At 39.1% G+C, this 12232-nt stretch overlaps 1 protein-coding gene and 1 long non-coding RNA gene across 12 annotated transcripts in view; one reads left to right on the top strand and one right to left on the bottom strand.

Moving 5' to 3' along the window:
- DLGAP1 (DLG associated protein 1) overlaps positions 1–12232 on the bottom strand; it is an 843303-nt gene that overhangs the window by 424948 nt on the left and 406123 nt on the right. The gene's annotated exons all lie outside the window — the stretch shown is intronic.
- The window catches only part of LOC139084836 (uncharacterized), a 36117-nt gene that overhangs the window by 17854 nt on the left and 6031 nt on the right, over positions 1–12232 (top strand). The window contains exon 3 of the long non-coding RNA XR_011542629.1: positions 3730–3779. This is a non-coding gene — a long non-coding RNA (uncharacterized lncRNA). The remainder of the gene's footprint in view (positions 1–3729; positions 3780–12232) is intronic.

The raw sequence follows: 12232 nt of genomic DNA on the forward strand, positions 1-12232 counted from the left end.
TTGCCAGAAAGTCCAAGCATGTGATTTTGTCTTTTACAAAAGTATCAGCCTGCCATTGACTGAAAAAGAAAACAAGGGGTCCTTCACTGCAGATAGTTTGAGAAGCACAGGTTTACGCCGTTTGCTTGCTCACTCACTCTCTCTCTGTTTTGCATATCTTTTTTATTTAGAAAGGTTTGTGTTTCTTTGTTCTGATGCCTTTTTATTAATATCTTTAAATGACTTTATATTATACAACTTGTGATTTTATTAATATCTCTGTACACCTTTAATCGCCTTTTTACTTTCTCTTGCTATCCTAACAAATAAAATTGAAATTAATTATGATCCCTTCTTCACCCTGTCTCTCGTACCTCAAAATCTACTTTCAACTAATCTTTTACTCCTCAAATGATATCTTTGAGGCAATCAGAAAGCTTAATCTACTTCTCATATTCCCTCTCTAACCTATCTTTCATTTTTAGATGGCTCAATTAAGTGTAGATAAAGCAAATGGCAGTTATGTTTTATAACCTCTCCTTAAAATCTACAAGTACTATGAGTTATACAAATAAATATACATTTAATGTTCACTACCAGTTCTCCTGGTGACGTCTCTTCAATCATTTTGGAGGTCTGAAGATGGTTGTCCAGTAAATTCCCCAGGAAAGGCTCATAAGGAGAATACACCTGAGTTCTTATATGTGAGTAAAAAAATGTAACAAGTACATCTGAAGGTCAGTGTAGGGGGATATAAAATCCTTAGCTCACATTTGCTTTTCTTTTATTTCTTCAACATTACCCCATTGTCTTCTGGTATAAAGCACTGCTGTCACTAAGTCTGATGGCAATCTCACTTTCTTTCCTTTATAAGGGATATTGACCTTTGAATTGCATGCCCAGAGGAATTTTTTCCTTTTAAAGATCAATAGTTTTACTAGACCACTTTTAGGTGTAGGTCATTCGGGGTCGATTTTGTCACTTGTGTCCTTTCAATATGTAATACAAGTCGTTTTTTATTTAAGAAAAGTAGTTTAAATTATAATTGATAATATTTGTCCTCTTTTGTTACACTGATTCTCTCTTTTAGGGATTTTTATTATATGTACCATGGATCTTTTTTGTCTATTGTCTATGTCTTTTTCTTATAAATATCGTATATATATTTTATTTATTTCAAAAGCATTCATTCTTTCCTTTTCTATTTTTCTTAAGGCATTTTCTGCGGTGTTCATTCATCATTTTGTTTCTTCCTGTTTGGTCTCAAATTTTGAAATGAATTTTTCTTTAACCTCTAATATTTTCCTAAATTCTATTAACTCCCTTTCTAAGTCTTTGTTCTATCCAATTAGCTTCTTTTTGAGCTTTTCTACTTCTGGGTGATGCTGTTCTTTCAAAGCTTTTATCACTTGTTTCCAATTTTTTAGTTTGATTTAAAATATTAGATGGTAATTTTCTTGTTTTGTTTATGTGTCTTTCTGGCAAGCTTTTAGTGTCTGCAAAGATATTACTGTGTTTCTCAGTCCATTTTTCTGTATGATAGCTTTGGCTGCAATTTGTTTTTTCTTTTCTAATGTTTAAGTGACATGAGTTTTCTTGTACACTTAGAAGGGACGGTGGGCCAGGATAACTTCCTAGCATCACCAAGCTCCCATGTGTATTGTTTTGGGTAAGTGTTTACAGATACATCCTTATTGTGTCTGACATCTGCTGGCTCTTCCCCCTCCCCGACTTTTATCTGGATCTTTTCTTTCCTTTATCTCCTTTGCCTCTCTTGTCTCTTTCCTGCTCAATTTGGATTCCATTTCCAGCGGTTTCTCCTCAATGTGGAGCCTTGTCTTGGAAGAGATGTCTGTTAAGGGCCTCTTTTAAGGGTCCAGCACAATCTGACCTTACTATGGTTCTCTTGTGTTTCCCCACAAATTGGAACCAGCAAGACTCTACAGCCTCCTGGGGCCATCAGAAGCTGTTCTGTGCTCTTTCTGTTTCCTCTGCCATGTTTGTTGATCCCATGCAGGTCTTCAAATCACAGCAGTTTACACCAAACCAACCAGATTTAGGGGTTCACAGGGATGTGTTTTCCCACCGCTTTATTGTAGATGTTGTCTGCGGGGTGTGGGGGTTTGCTCTCGCTCTCTCACTCGCTCTGTTTCTATTGGGTCATTCAGGGAGGTCGAAAATTTGTACCACCTTGCCGCCATTTTCCAGATCATTTGTAAACAAGCAAACTTTTAGTCTCGTTTGGTTTTACTTTGTTAATAAGCATCTATATGCCTATGTGTATGTGAAGAGTTTTTCTGGTGTACCATATTGTTGAATCATCCTGGTCATATTGATATTCATGCATGTTAATATTCGAATCTTCAATAGCAAGTATCTTCACAGTTCAGGGATCTACTGATGTCTTTTCACACTGCCAGGACTCTATCTAACTTCCCCTTCCTCAGTCTGTGAAGAATCTCTGAGCAGCTCATGCCTACTATATTCCCTACTATGTCCCGGATGCTGACACTGAGGACAATGGAACATGATTTGCCCTTCTGAAGCACCCCTGCAAGATCACCAGACTATGGGACAGTCACAAACATCTCTTCTTCCTTTCCTCCCTCAACAGGGTCTTAGCATTGATTCTTACTTGGAGTGGTGGAGGATGAGGCTTAGAGAAACATGGCCCCAAAGGGAAGATAGATAAATGAGGGGGGAATAGACTGGAAGGAAGCAGATTAATTAAAGCTTCCCAGAGGATTTTAATAGACCTTTAATAGCATAGCATTTGGACTCTCTGCGCTTGGAGGTGGAGAGGGAGAGGGTACCACAAAAATTGGCCCTGGGTCCACATCACCTGGGCAGCATTGGGCAGAGGAATGGAAAGAGAATGACTTAAGAGATGGGAGAAAAAAAAAGGAAAAAAGATAGTGGCTCAAGGATCTAACTTGTTTGGGGGCCTATTTTCTTCTTTTTCTTCAGGCAGCTTAACATCCGAAGCAGATTTATCTTCGAGGCATTTAAAGTTATCCCCGCTTGATGTTCAGCTTAGAAACTCTTTCAACTCCAAACAGAAAACAAAATCTTTCATTTTACAGATAGAGATTGGCTCAAATAGTCATTGAATGGGAAAGTTTGAAAGAAGTGGCATTTTGTGTGAAAGTATTTCTATCAAAGACCAACTGATGATATAAAATCTATTGCTGTTTTAATAGAAGGAGAGAATACAGGAAAGCAGAGAGGTTGGAGAGAGCAATATCACTGATATGGAAAAAGTTCCTGAGAGGAGATGAGGGAGTAGCAAGCAGACGCTGGAAGGATCATTAGCTCTGCCAATTTCATAAATGTGTTTATCATTTGTGCACAGACAAATAAAGCTGCGGTGTGGTGCACTAATGGTCTGTATGGATGCCAGTGCTGGTACTGTTGAGGCTCTAGGAAGGAAGATCATCAAGTGTTCGGTAACTGGTTTGAAGGTAGAGACGGGTCAAAGAACTGACAGCTTGACTGAGTCCTGGTGGGTGATTTAAGAGCTTAAAGCACTGAATATTCAGGATAAATTCTGAGGACTCTACCGCAGCAGCTACAGTTTCCAGGGAATACTAATAACTTAAGGTCATTTCATAATTAAACAAATAATTCATATATATGGTTCATATGTAAGTTAAGTAGGCTTTTCTTCTGTAAGCAAGGATATTGCCACTTTGACTTCAGAGGGATAGGTAGCTTTATATTCCTGAGCTGCTTATGTTTTCTCTGTTTCAGATGCTATTTCATCATTAAAGAAGAACCACAGGACCTGAGATCACAGAAAGGTAGTTCTCCTTTCTAGGGTATTAATATTTTCTGCATCCTTTTCTTTTTCTTGTTTCTGGATATGACAAATGGAGCAGTTGGATTAAATACTGAAAACTAGGAGGATTCTCTACCTCTGTTGTCCCTTTTTCTCTTCTTGTTTATTAATTAACCTGTTTTTCTTGACTGAAGAAGATAATGTCAACATTGTCCAGCCCTACCCCGAGTCAATGATAGTTAGTGTCCTGTTTTTAGCACTAAAATATACATGAATTAGACTACTGGAACATTCACTGATCCATATTGTGGAAAAACAAAAAAGGAAAACCACATGAGTCATAAAAGGAAAAACAGAGTCACTAAAAAGAGGGTGTTTCTATTGCATTAGTTTCAGCTTCAGAGTATATAATAACCAGTGTGTGCAAGATTTTCAGCTTTCATCAAAATAACCTATATAAAATCACTAAGAAATCAACCTATGAATAATGGGGCACATTTTTAAAGTTAAAATGTTAGTGGTGAGCTTGGAGAAGTAGAGATGCCATTGATTCCCGATTGTGCATGCACTGACCTTTTCCCTCAGGCATGTCTTTCTATATCATGCTTCCAAAAAAGTCAGTCAGGAGTTTACTCAAAAGCCTCTTTGGGCCCGTAACTGCGTCCAGGGGGTGTGTGTGTTGGTGGTGGGATGTGCTGGATTGGGAAGGCAGAGTGGGAAGCTAGCAGTTTGCTTTGTAATTTAGATATATGTTCCTGTGACCTTAATCCTTCCCTATTTTAATTTATGGCATCTGCAGGTCACGGGCTCCATTCTTTCCACATTGCTGCTCCATCATGACTTACGCTTCTTCACGTCTTTGTCATTCAATCAGGAATTCTCTGCAGCAGATAACAGACCCTCTCATGGCACTCAGTGGATCCCACAGTAGACTTAGCCTGTTAGAAGCATAATGCATACTTTGGTCTCCTGGTCTCATATAAATGAAACAGGAGGGGGTGATGGAAACTTACAGAAACTCAGGAGTCCCACGACTTTCCTTCATTCTTGAGACAGACTTGCCAATTGTTTGAACTCCTGCTATCATGTCAGTTTACTTGAACTTAGTGAACCTAAAACTGAATTCACATTTTTTTCTCTAAACACTTATCCTTCTGAGTTTCCATGTTGTGTCTGGTGATACCATATTCCACAGGCCCTGGTTTCCAGGTTTTTTTCATACGTTTACTGGATTCAATTATTTATTCAACAAACATCTATCCAGATCTCACACAGTGTGCCTCATGGTCCTGGGCACTCCACGGTAGGGCAGTGAATGTGGAGAGTCACTGGGCTCCTGTTTGCCTGTTCTCTTCCTCCATTCACTCTGCCATGACTATCAGTGCTCCTATGTCTTTAGTTTCTTCCTTTCCGTCCCCCCTTAGCCTCATGACTGGGGTCCCCCTCCATCATGCCTGGTCCACAGTGATCAACTGCTTACTGGGTTCATGCAGTCTGACACTTAAAGCCTCTATAATCCAGTTTGCACTATCTGACCTGTTCCAATAGTTCTCAACCCTGGTTGTGCATCAAGGGTTATTGGTAAATTGGTCTATTTATTTATTTATTTATTTATTTATTTTTGTGAGGAAGATTCGCCCTGAGCTAACATCTGTGCCAGTCTTCCTCTATTTTGTATGTGGGTCACCGCCACAGCATGGTTAATGAGTGGTACAGGTCTGCACCTGGGATCCAAACCCACAAACTGAGCCACCAAAGCTGAGCACATGGAACTTAAACCCCTATGCAGTGGGGCCGGTCTGTTTATTTTTAACACAGATGTTCAGGAACCCAGTTGTAGAAGAGGCAATTCAGTCAAGTTCCCCTTGGGGTTTCTGACGTGCAGCCAGGTTTGAAAAGACTGACTGAGTCTTGTACTGGTCAGCTACCTAAGCTTTCACCTTGTGCAGGCTAAACACATCCATGATCACCATTCTTCAGAAATGTCACACACACACCCCTACCCTGAGTCTTTCTTCTACTCAGCAGCTAGTGTTTCTCCTCTTTTCGAATCCTTAAATTCTTGCTCTAAGCCCCAAGGGCAAAAACCATGCCTTATTCATCTTTGGCTCTGCAAAGGATTAAGAATTGTTTATTGAATGTGAAGGGTGGCAGAATATGTCAACCTAAAATACGCTCTTTGTCATTCTTGTCTTCTTGCTCCCTTGCACATCAGACTGTGCACTGCACATCATAGATCCTCACCATGCTCTGGGCCCCTTTCCTCCATCTAGAAAGCCAGCAATGACAGGCTGAATCCCTTTCATACTTTTATTCTCTTTTCCTTCTTCTTCCGTCTGTGATACTGTGATTTATAATAAGAAATATATATTTGGTCTTTGTTCCTGTTTCTGACACAGAGCTCCTAAAACCCCTGGAATTTCCTAAGTGATGAGAGCAATCAAAGAGGTCTTTTGTTATGTTGATGAGGAAACTTGGATAGCACCTAGGACGGGGGCTGGTTTCCAGTGGGACCAACTGTGTGATTAGAGGGTTGGAACTTTAAGTCCACCCTCCACCCCCCAACTCCTGGCAGGGGAGAAGGGCTGGAGATTGAGTTCAATCACCAATGGCCAATGATTTAATCATGCGTATGTACTGAAGCCTCCAAAAACCCCCAAAAGGACAGGGTTTGGGGAGCTTCCAGGTTGGTGAATACGTGGAGATTTGGGAAGAATGGTGTGCTCAGAGAGGGCATGGAAGCTCTGCACCCTTTCTCTGAGTTCTTTGAGCTGCTCTAGCAAATTAATCGAACCCAAGAGGGAGGAGTGGGTCATTGGAACCTTCAATCTATAGCTGGTGGGTCAGAAGCACAGGTGATAATCTGGACTTGTGACTGGCATCTGAAGTAGGAGGGGAGGAATCTTGTGGGACTGAGCCCTTAACCTGCCGGATCCGACACTATCTCCGGGTCGATAGCATCAGAACTGAGTTGAATTGTAGGACACCTGGTGCTGTGTTGGAAAAAACCCACATGTTGGAGTCAGAAACATACATCTCATCTCTCTCACCCACCTGTGAAAGTTTCTCTTATTTTAAGGACTCATGTGATTAGATTGGGCTCTCTTAGATAATCCAGAATAAACACTCTATTTTAAAGTCAGTGGATTAGGAAACAATTCCATCTGTAAGCTTTATTATTCCTTTTTGCCATGTAATATTATATATTCACAGGTTCCGGGGATAAGGACTTGGACGTCTGTGGACAGCCATTACTCTGCCTACTGTATCCATGATCCTAAAGACAATGATTAAAACCTCAAATCCTAAAATTACAAGTCCTAAATTTAAGTCACGGCATAACAATGACTGCTGCCACTTATCGGAAGTTGCTCTTAGCCAGGAATTGTGCTTTACAAATATATATTCATTTCAACCTTATTAGCGACCCTAGGAGGTATTATTTTTAAACTTCATTTTATTGATGAGGAGACAGGGGCAGAGAGAATTCAATGAGCTTGTTTTGGATCCTGAGCTAGTGAATGTCAGAGCCAGGATTCAACCCACTAGGCTGGTCCTGGAGTTTGTCCTTTTAATCTCCATGCCATGTGCTTCCTCCTAAAAGAAATACAGGAGTTGTGAGTCTCTCTCTCCAGAATTTCCTTTAAAGTCACAGGCCTTTTGGAAATCCCTATTTGAGAGGCCTACACTATATTAATAAATGTAATCCATTTTACAATTTATAAAGCATATTCATAAATGTTATGTCATTTAATTATCCAAATAACCAAGGAATGTGTTACGACCATTCCAATTTTATAGATTTAAAAAAAAAAACAACTGAGGCTTGTATAGGTTAAGTGGTTTCTCAAGGCAACACAGCTAGTAAGTGTCTGTAGTAGGAGCTGAGTAGTATCTCAGAGCCGGGCTCTGTGGCTCAAAATTCCAGCATGATGTGGTGGAACAGGAATAGCTTTGGGGTGTGAGTATGAGACGTGGTTTTCAAGCCCGTGATTTGGAAGGCATTGAATACAGGGGCCAGCTCGAGTTCTGCTGTTGAGACTACTGTGTGGCAGTGGGCAGGGTGACCTGGAGGGGAGGACAGCAGTCCCCACCTCTCCGCTGCGCGTGCCCCTCTTCCCCTGCCACATCACCACATTCTTCTCTTCTCAGTCCGTCTTCCTTCTGCTGCCAGAGTTAATTTTTCTACAATTGTATCATGACAGGACCCCACTTAGAAGCTTGTAATGGTGCCCCAGTGACTACAGATCAAGAACAATTCTAAGGCCCTTTAAAACCCGGGTTCCATCTTCTGTTTTAGCATCCTCTCTGGCCATTTCTTCCCAAGCCGGAGATGCTCCTATCATTGCAGTACTGTTCTGAGAACGCACCTTGTTTATCTCACATCCCCACACCTTTGGGGTCTTCTCTTTCTAGGATGCCTTGCACCTTTCCTCATCTGGAGAAGCCTCACTCATCTTTTAAGGCTGGTTCACATGTAATCTCTGAATGATGCCTTCTCTGAGCTTCTAGACAAGAGACAATTGTTCACTCCTCTGTGCTCCTTTGTACTAAACTCTTATTCATTACACTGGTATTCCTGTGTGCCTCTGTCCTTCCAGTAGACTGCAAGAGCTTTGAGGCCAAGAACTATTGCCTTACTCACCTGTATGTGATTAGTAATTCCTTTTATCTCATATTTCATGCCTAATGATGCAAAGGAAATTCTTGATACATCTTCATTTTATCAAGTATTCAGGTCTCGCCTTTTTGGTGAACGGGAAAATAGCAACTGTTGGGGACCAGCCAGCCTCTGTACCCTGTTTGCCTTCTAGGGCCAGAGCAGGACTAAATTGTATTTGAAAAGACAGAAAACAACTTATGCCAATCTTCTGTTACAGATGGTGCAAGAGCACTTGAAATTCTAGCATTCTCTTCTCCCAGGCAAGTGACCCTTCTCATTTCTCATTTCTTCATTAACACTCTCCCATCCAGTCCCATGAACCCTACTACTCTCTTCCTACCAACTAGTGTAAAGTTAGTTTGGTCCTTGATGAGATTAGAGGTACACTTTCAGAGTGCTACTTCCGCTGTGGATCTTGGCTGAACTTTTGCAGTCATGGCTGTGACCGCACATGTTGTAATTATAGTATTACAAGTACGTCTTACAGTAGCAGCAGTATTACAGTACGACTGTAACAGGAGTATTATTAACACCCTAACCATCCAACACTCCTGAATTACACGTCCCCGGAAAAATCAATGCCTCTCTTCCCTCTTTGTGTCAAATTGAGATTTAATTGACATATAACATTAAATTAGTTTGACCCATACAACATAACGATTTGGTATTTGTATGCATTGTGAAATGATCAACACAAGTCTAATTAATAACCCTCACCACAAGTTTAGTTACAAATTTTCTTCTTCTTGTGATGAGAACCTTTAAGACCTACTCTTTAACAACTTCAAATATGTAATACAGTATTATTACTTACATTTGCCATGCTGTACATTACATCCCCAGGTCTTCTTTCTTTTATAACTGGAATTTTGTACCTTTTGATCACCTTCACCCTTTTTGCCCACCACCTGCTTCTGGCAAGCACCAATCTGTTCTCTGTATCTATGAGTTCAGTTTTTTTTCTTTTTTGATTCCACATATAAGTGAGATCATACAGCATTTGCCTTTCTTTGTCTATTTCACTTAGGTCCATCGATGCTGTCAAAACTGGCAAGATTTCCTTCTTTTTTATTGCTGAATAATATTCGATTGTGTGCATGTGTATATATATATATATTTTATTCATTCATCTTTCAAGAGACACTTAGGTTGCTTCCACGTCTTGGCTATTGTAAATAATGCTGCAATGAAGATGGGATGCAGAAATCTTCTCGAGTTACTGTTTTCATTTCCTTCAGATAAATACCCAGAGTGGAATTGCTGGATCATATGGTAGTTCTATTTTTAATTTTTTTTGAGGAACTCCATAGGTTTTCTATAGTGGCTGCACCAATTTACATTCCCACCAACAGTACACAAGGGTTCCCTTTTCTACACATCCTCTCCAACACTTTTTATCTCTTATGTTTTTAATCATGGCCATTCTAACAGCTGTGAGGTGATATCTCCTTGTGTATGTCCTTGTGGTTTTGATTTGCATCTCCCTGATGATTAGTGATATTGAACACCTTTTCATGTACCTGTTGGCCATTTGTGTCTTCTTTGGAAAAAAGGCCGATTCAATAATTGTGCTAATTTTTAATTGCATTGTTTGTTTTTTTGCTATTGAGTTGTATGAGTTCCTTATATATTTTAGATATTAACCTAGTATCAGATATACGATTTGCAAATATTTTTTCCCACTCCATAGGTTGCATTTTCATTTTGTTGATGGTATCTTTGCTGTGCAGAGAAACCCCAGTTTGATGTAGTCCCACTTATTTATTTTTGCTTTTGTCGTCATTGCTTTTGGTGTCAAATCCAAAACATCATTGCCAAGAATGATGTCAGGTACTCACCACTGATGTTTTCTTCCAGGAATCTTATGGTTTCCGGTCTTATGTTCAAGTCTCTAATCCATTTTGAGTTGTTTTTTGTGTATGGTGTAAGACAGTGGTCTAATGTCATTCTTTTCTATATGTCTGTCTGGTTTTCCTGACGTGATTTATTGAAGTGAATGTCCTTTCCCCATTGTATATTCTTGGCTCCTTTGTCATACATTAATTGACCACATATGTATGGATTTATTTCTTGGCTCTCTATTCTTTTCCTTTGATTTATGTGTCTGTTTTATGCCAATACCTTACAGTTTTGATTATTATCACTTTGTAATATAGTTTGAAATCAGGGAGCATGACATCTCCAGCTTTGTTCTTTTCTCTCAAGGTTGCTTTGGTTATTCAGGTCTTTGGTGGTTCCAAACAAATATTAGAATTTTGTGTTTTATTTCTTTGAAAAATGCCATTGGAATTTGTACAGGGATTGCATTGAATCTGTAGATTGCTTTAGGTAGTACAGTCATTTTAAAAATATTAATTCTTCCAATCCATGAGCACAAAGTATCTTTCCATTTATTTGTGTCTTCTTTAATTTCTTTCATCAATGTGATATGGTTTTCAGCGTATAGGTCTTTAACCTCTGTGGTTAAATTTATTCCTAGGTATTTTTATTCTTTTTTCTTTATTTCTTAATTTATCTTTCTGATAGACATTATTAGTGTATAGAAATGCAAAAGATTTTTGTATATTGATTTTGTATCCTGCAACTTTACTGAATTCATTTATTAGTTCTAACAGTTTTTCGTTGGAGTCTTCAGGGTTTTCTATACATATCATGTTATCTGCAAATAGTGACAGTTTTACTTCTTCCTTTCCAATTTGTACGACTTTTATTTCTTTTTCTTGCCTAATTGCTCTGGCTAGGACTTCTAATACTATGTTGAATAAAAGTGGCAAGAGTGGTAACATATGTACCCCTATGTTCATTGCAGCACTATTCACAATAGCCAAGACATGGAAGCAATCTAAGTGTCCATCAACTGATAACTGGATAAAGAAGATGTGGTATATACATACAGTGGAATACCACTCAGCCATAAAAAAAGACAAAGTCATCCCATTTACAACAACATGGATGGACCTGGAGGGTATTATGCTAAGTGAAATAAGCCAGACTGAGAAAGACAAACAACATATGATTTCACTCATATGTGGAATATAAACAAACATGTGGACAAAGAAAACAGTTCAGTTGTTACCAGGGGAAGGGGGTGGGGGTGGGCACAAGGGGTGACAGGCAGCACATTTATGGTAATAGCTAAGAAATAATGTACAACTGAAATTTCACAATGATGTAAACTGTTATGAACTCAATTAAAAAAAAGAGTGGGTATCCGTGTCTTTTTTCTTGTCTTAGAAGAGAAACTTTCAGCTTTTTACCAATAAGTATGTTAGCTGTGGGGCTTGTTATATGTGGCATTTATTATATTGAGTACATTCTCTCTATACCCACTTTATTGAGGGTTTTTATTATAAATGGATGTTGAATTTTGTCAAATGCTTTTTCTGTCTCTATTGAGATGATCATAGGATTTTTATCCTTGGTTTTGTCAATGTGATGTATCACATTGATTGATTTGCAGGTGTTAAACCATCCCTGGAATAAATCCTACTTGATCACAGTGTGTGATCCTTTTAATGTATTGTTGAGGACTTTTGCATCTATGTTCATCAGGGATTTTGGGCTATAGTTTCCTTTTTTTTTCTTGTAGCATCTTTGCCTGGTTTTGGTATCAGGGTAATTCTGGGCTTATAAAATGAGTTTGGAAGTGTTCCCTCCTCTTCTGTTTTTTGGAAGAGTTTGAGAAGAACTGCTTCTTCTTCAAATGTTTCCAGAATTCACCAGTGTGGCCATCTAGTCTTGGACTTTTGTTTGTTGGGAGGTTTTTGATTATTGATTCAATCTCCTTAGTAGTAACAGGTCTATTTAGACTT

This window comes from Equus przewalskii, chromosome 7, assembly GCF_037783145.1.
Source record: "Equus przewalskii isolate Varuska chromosome 7, EquPr2, whole genome shotgun sequence".
Classification (NCBI taxonomy): Eukaryota; Metazoa; Chordata; class Mammalia; order Perissodactyla; family Equidae; genus Equus; species Equus przewalskii.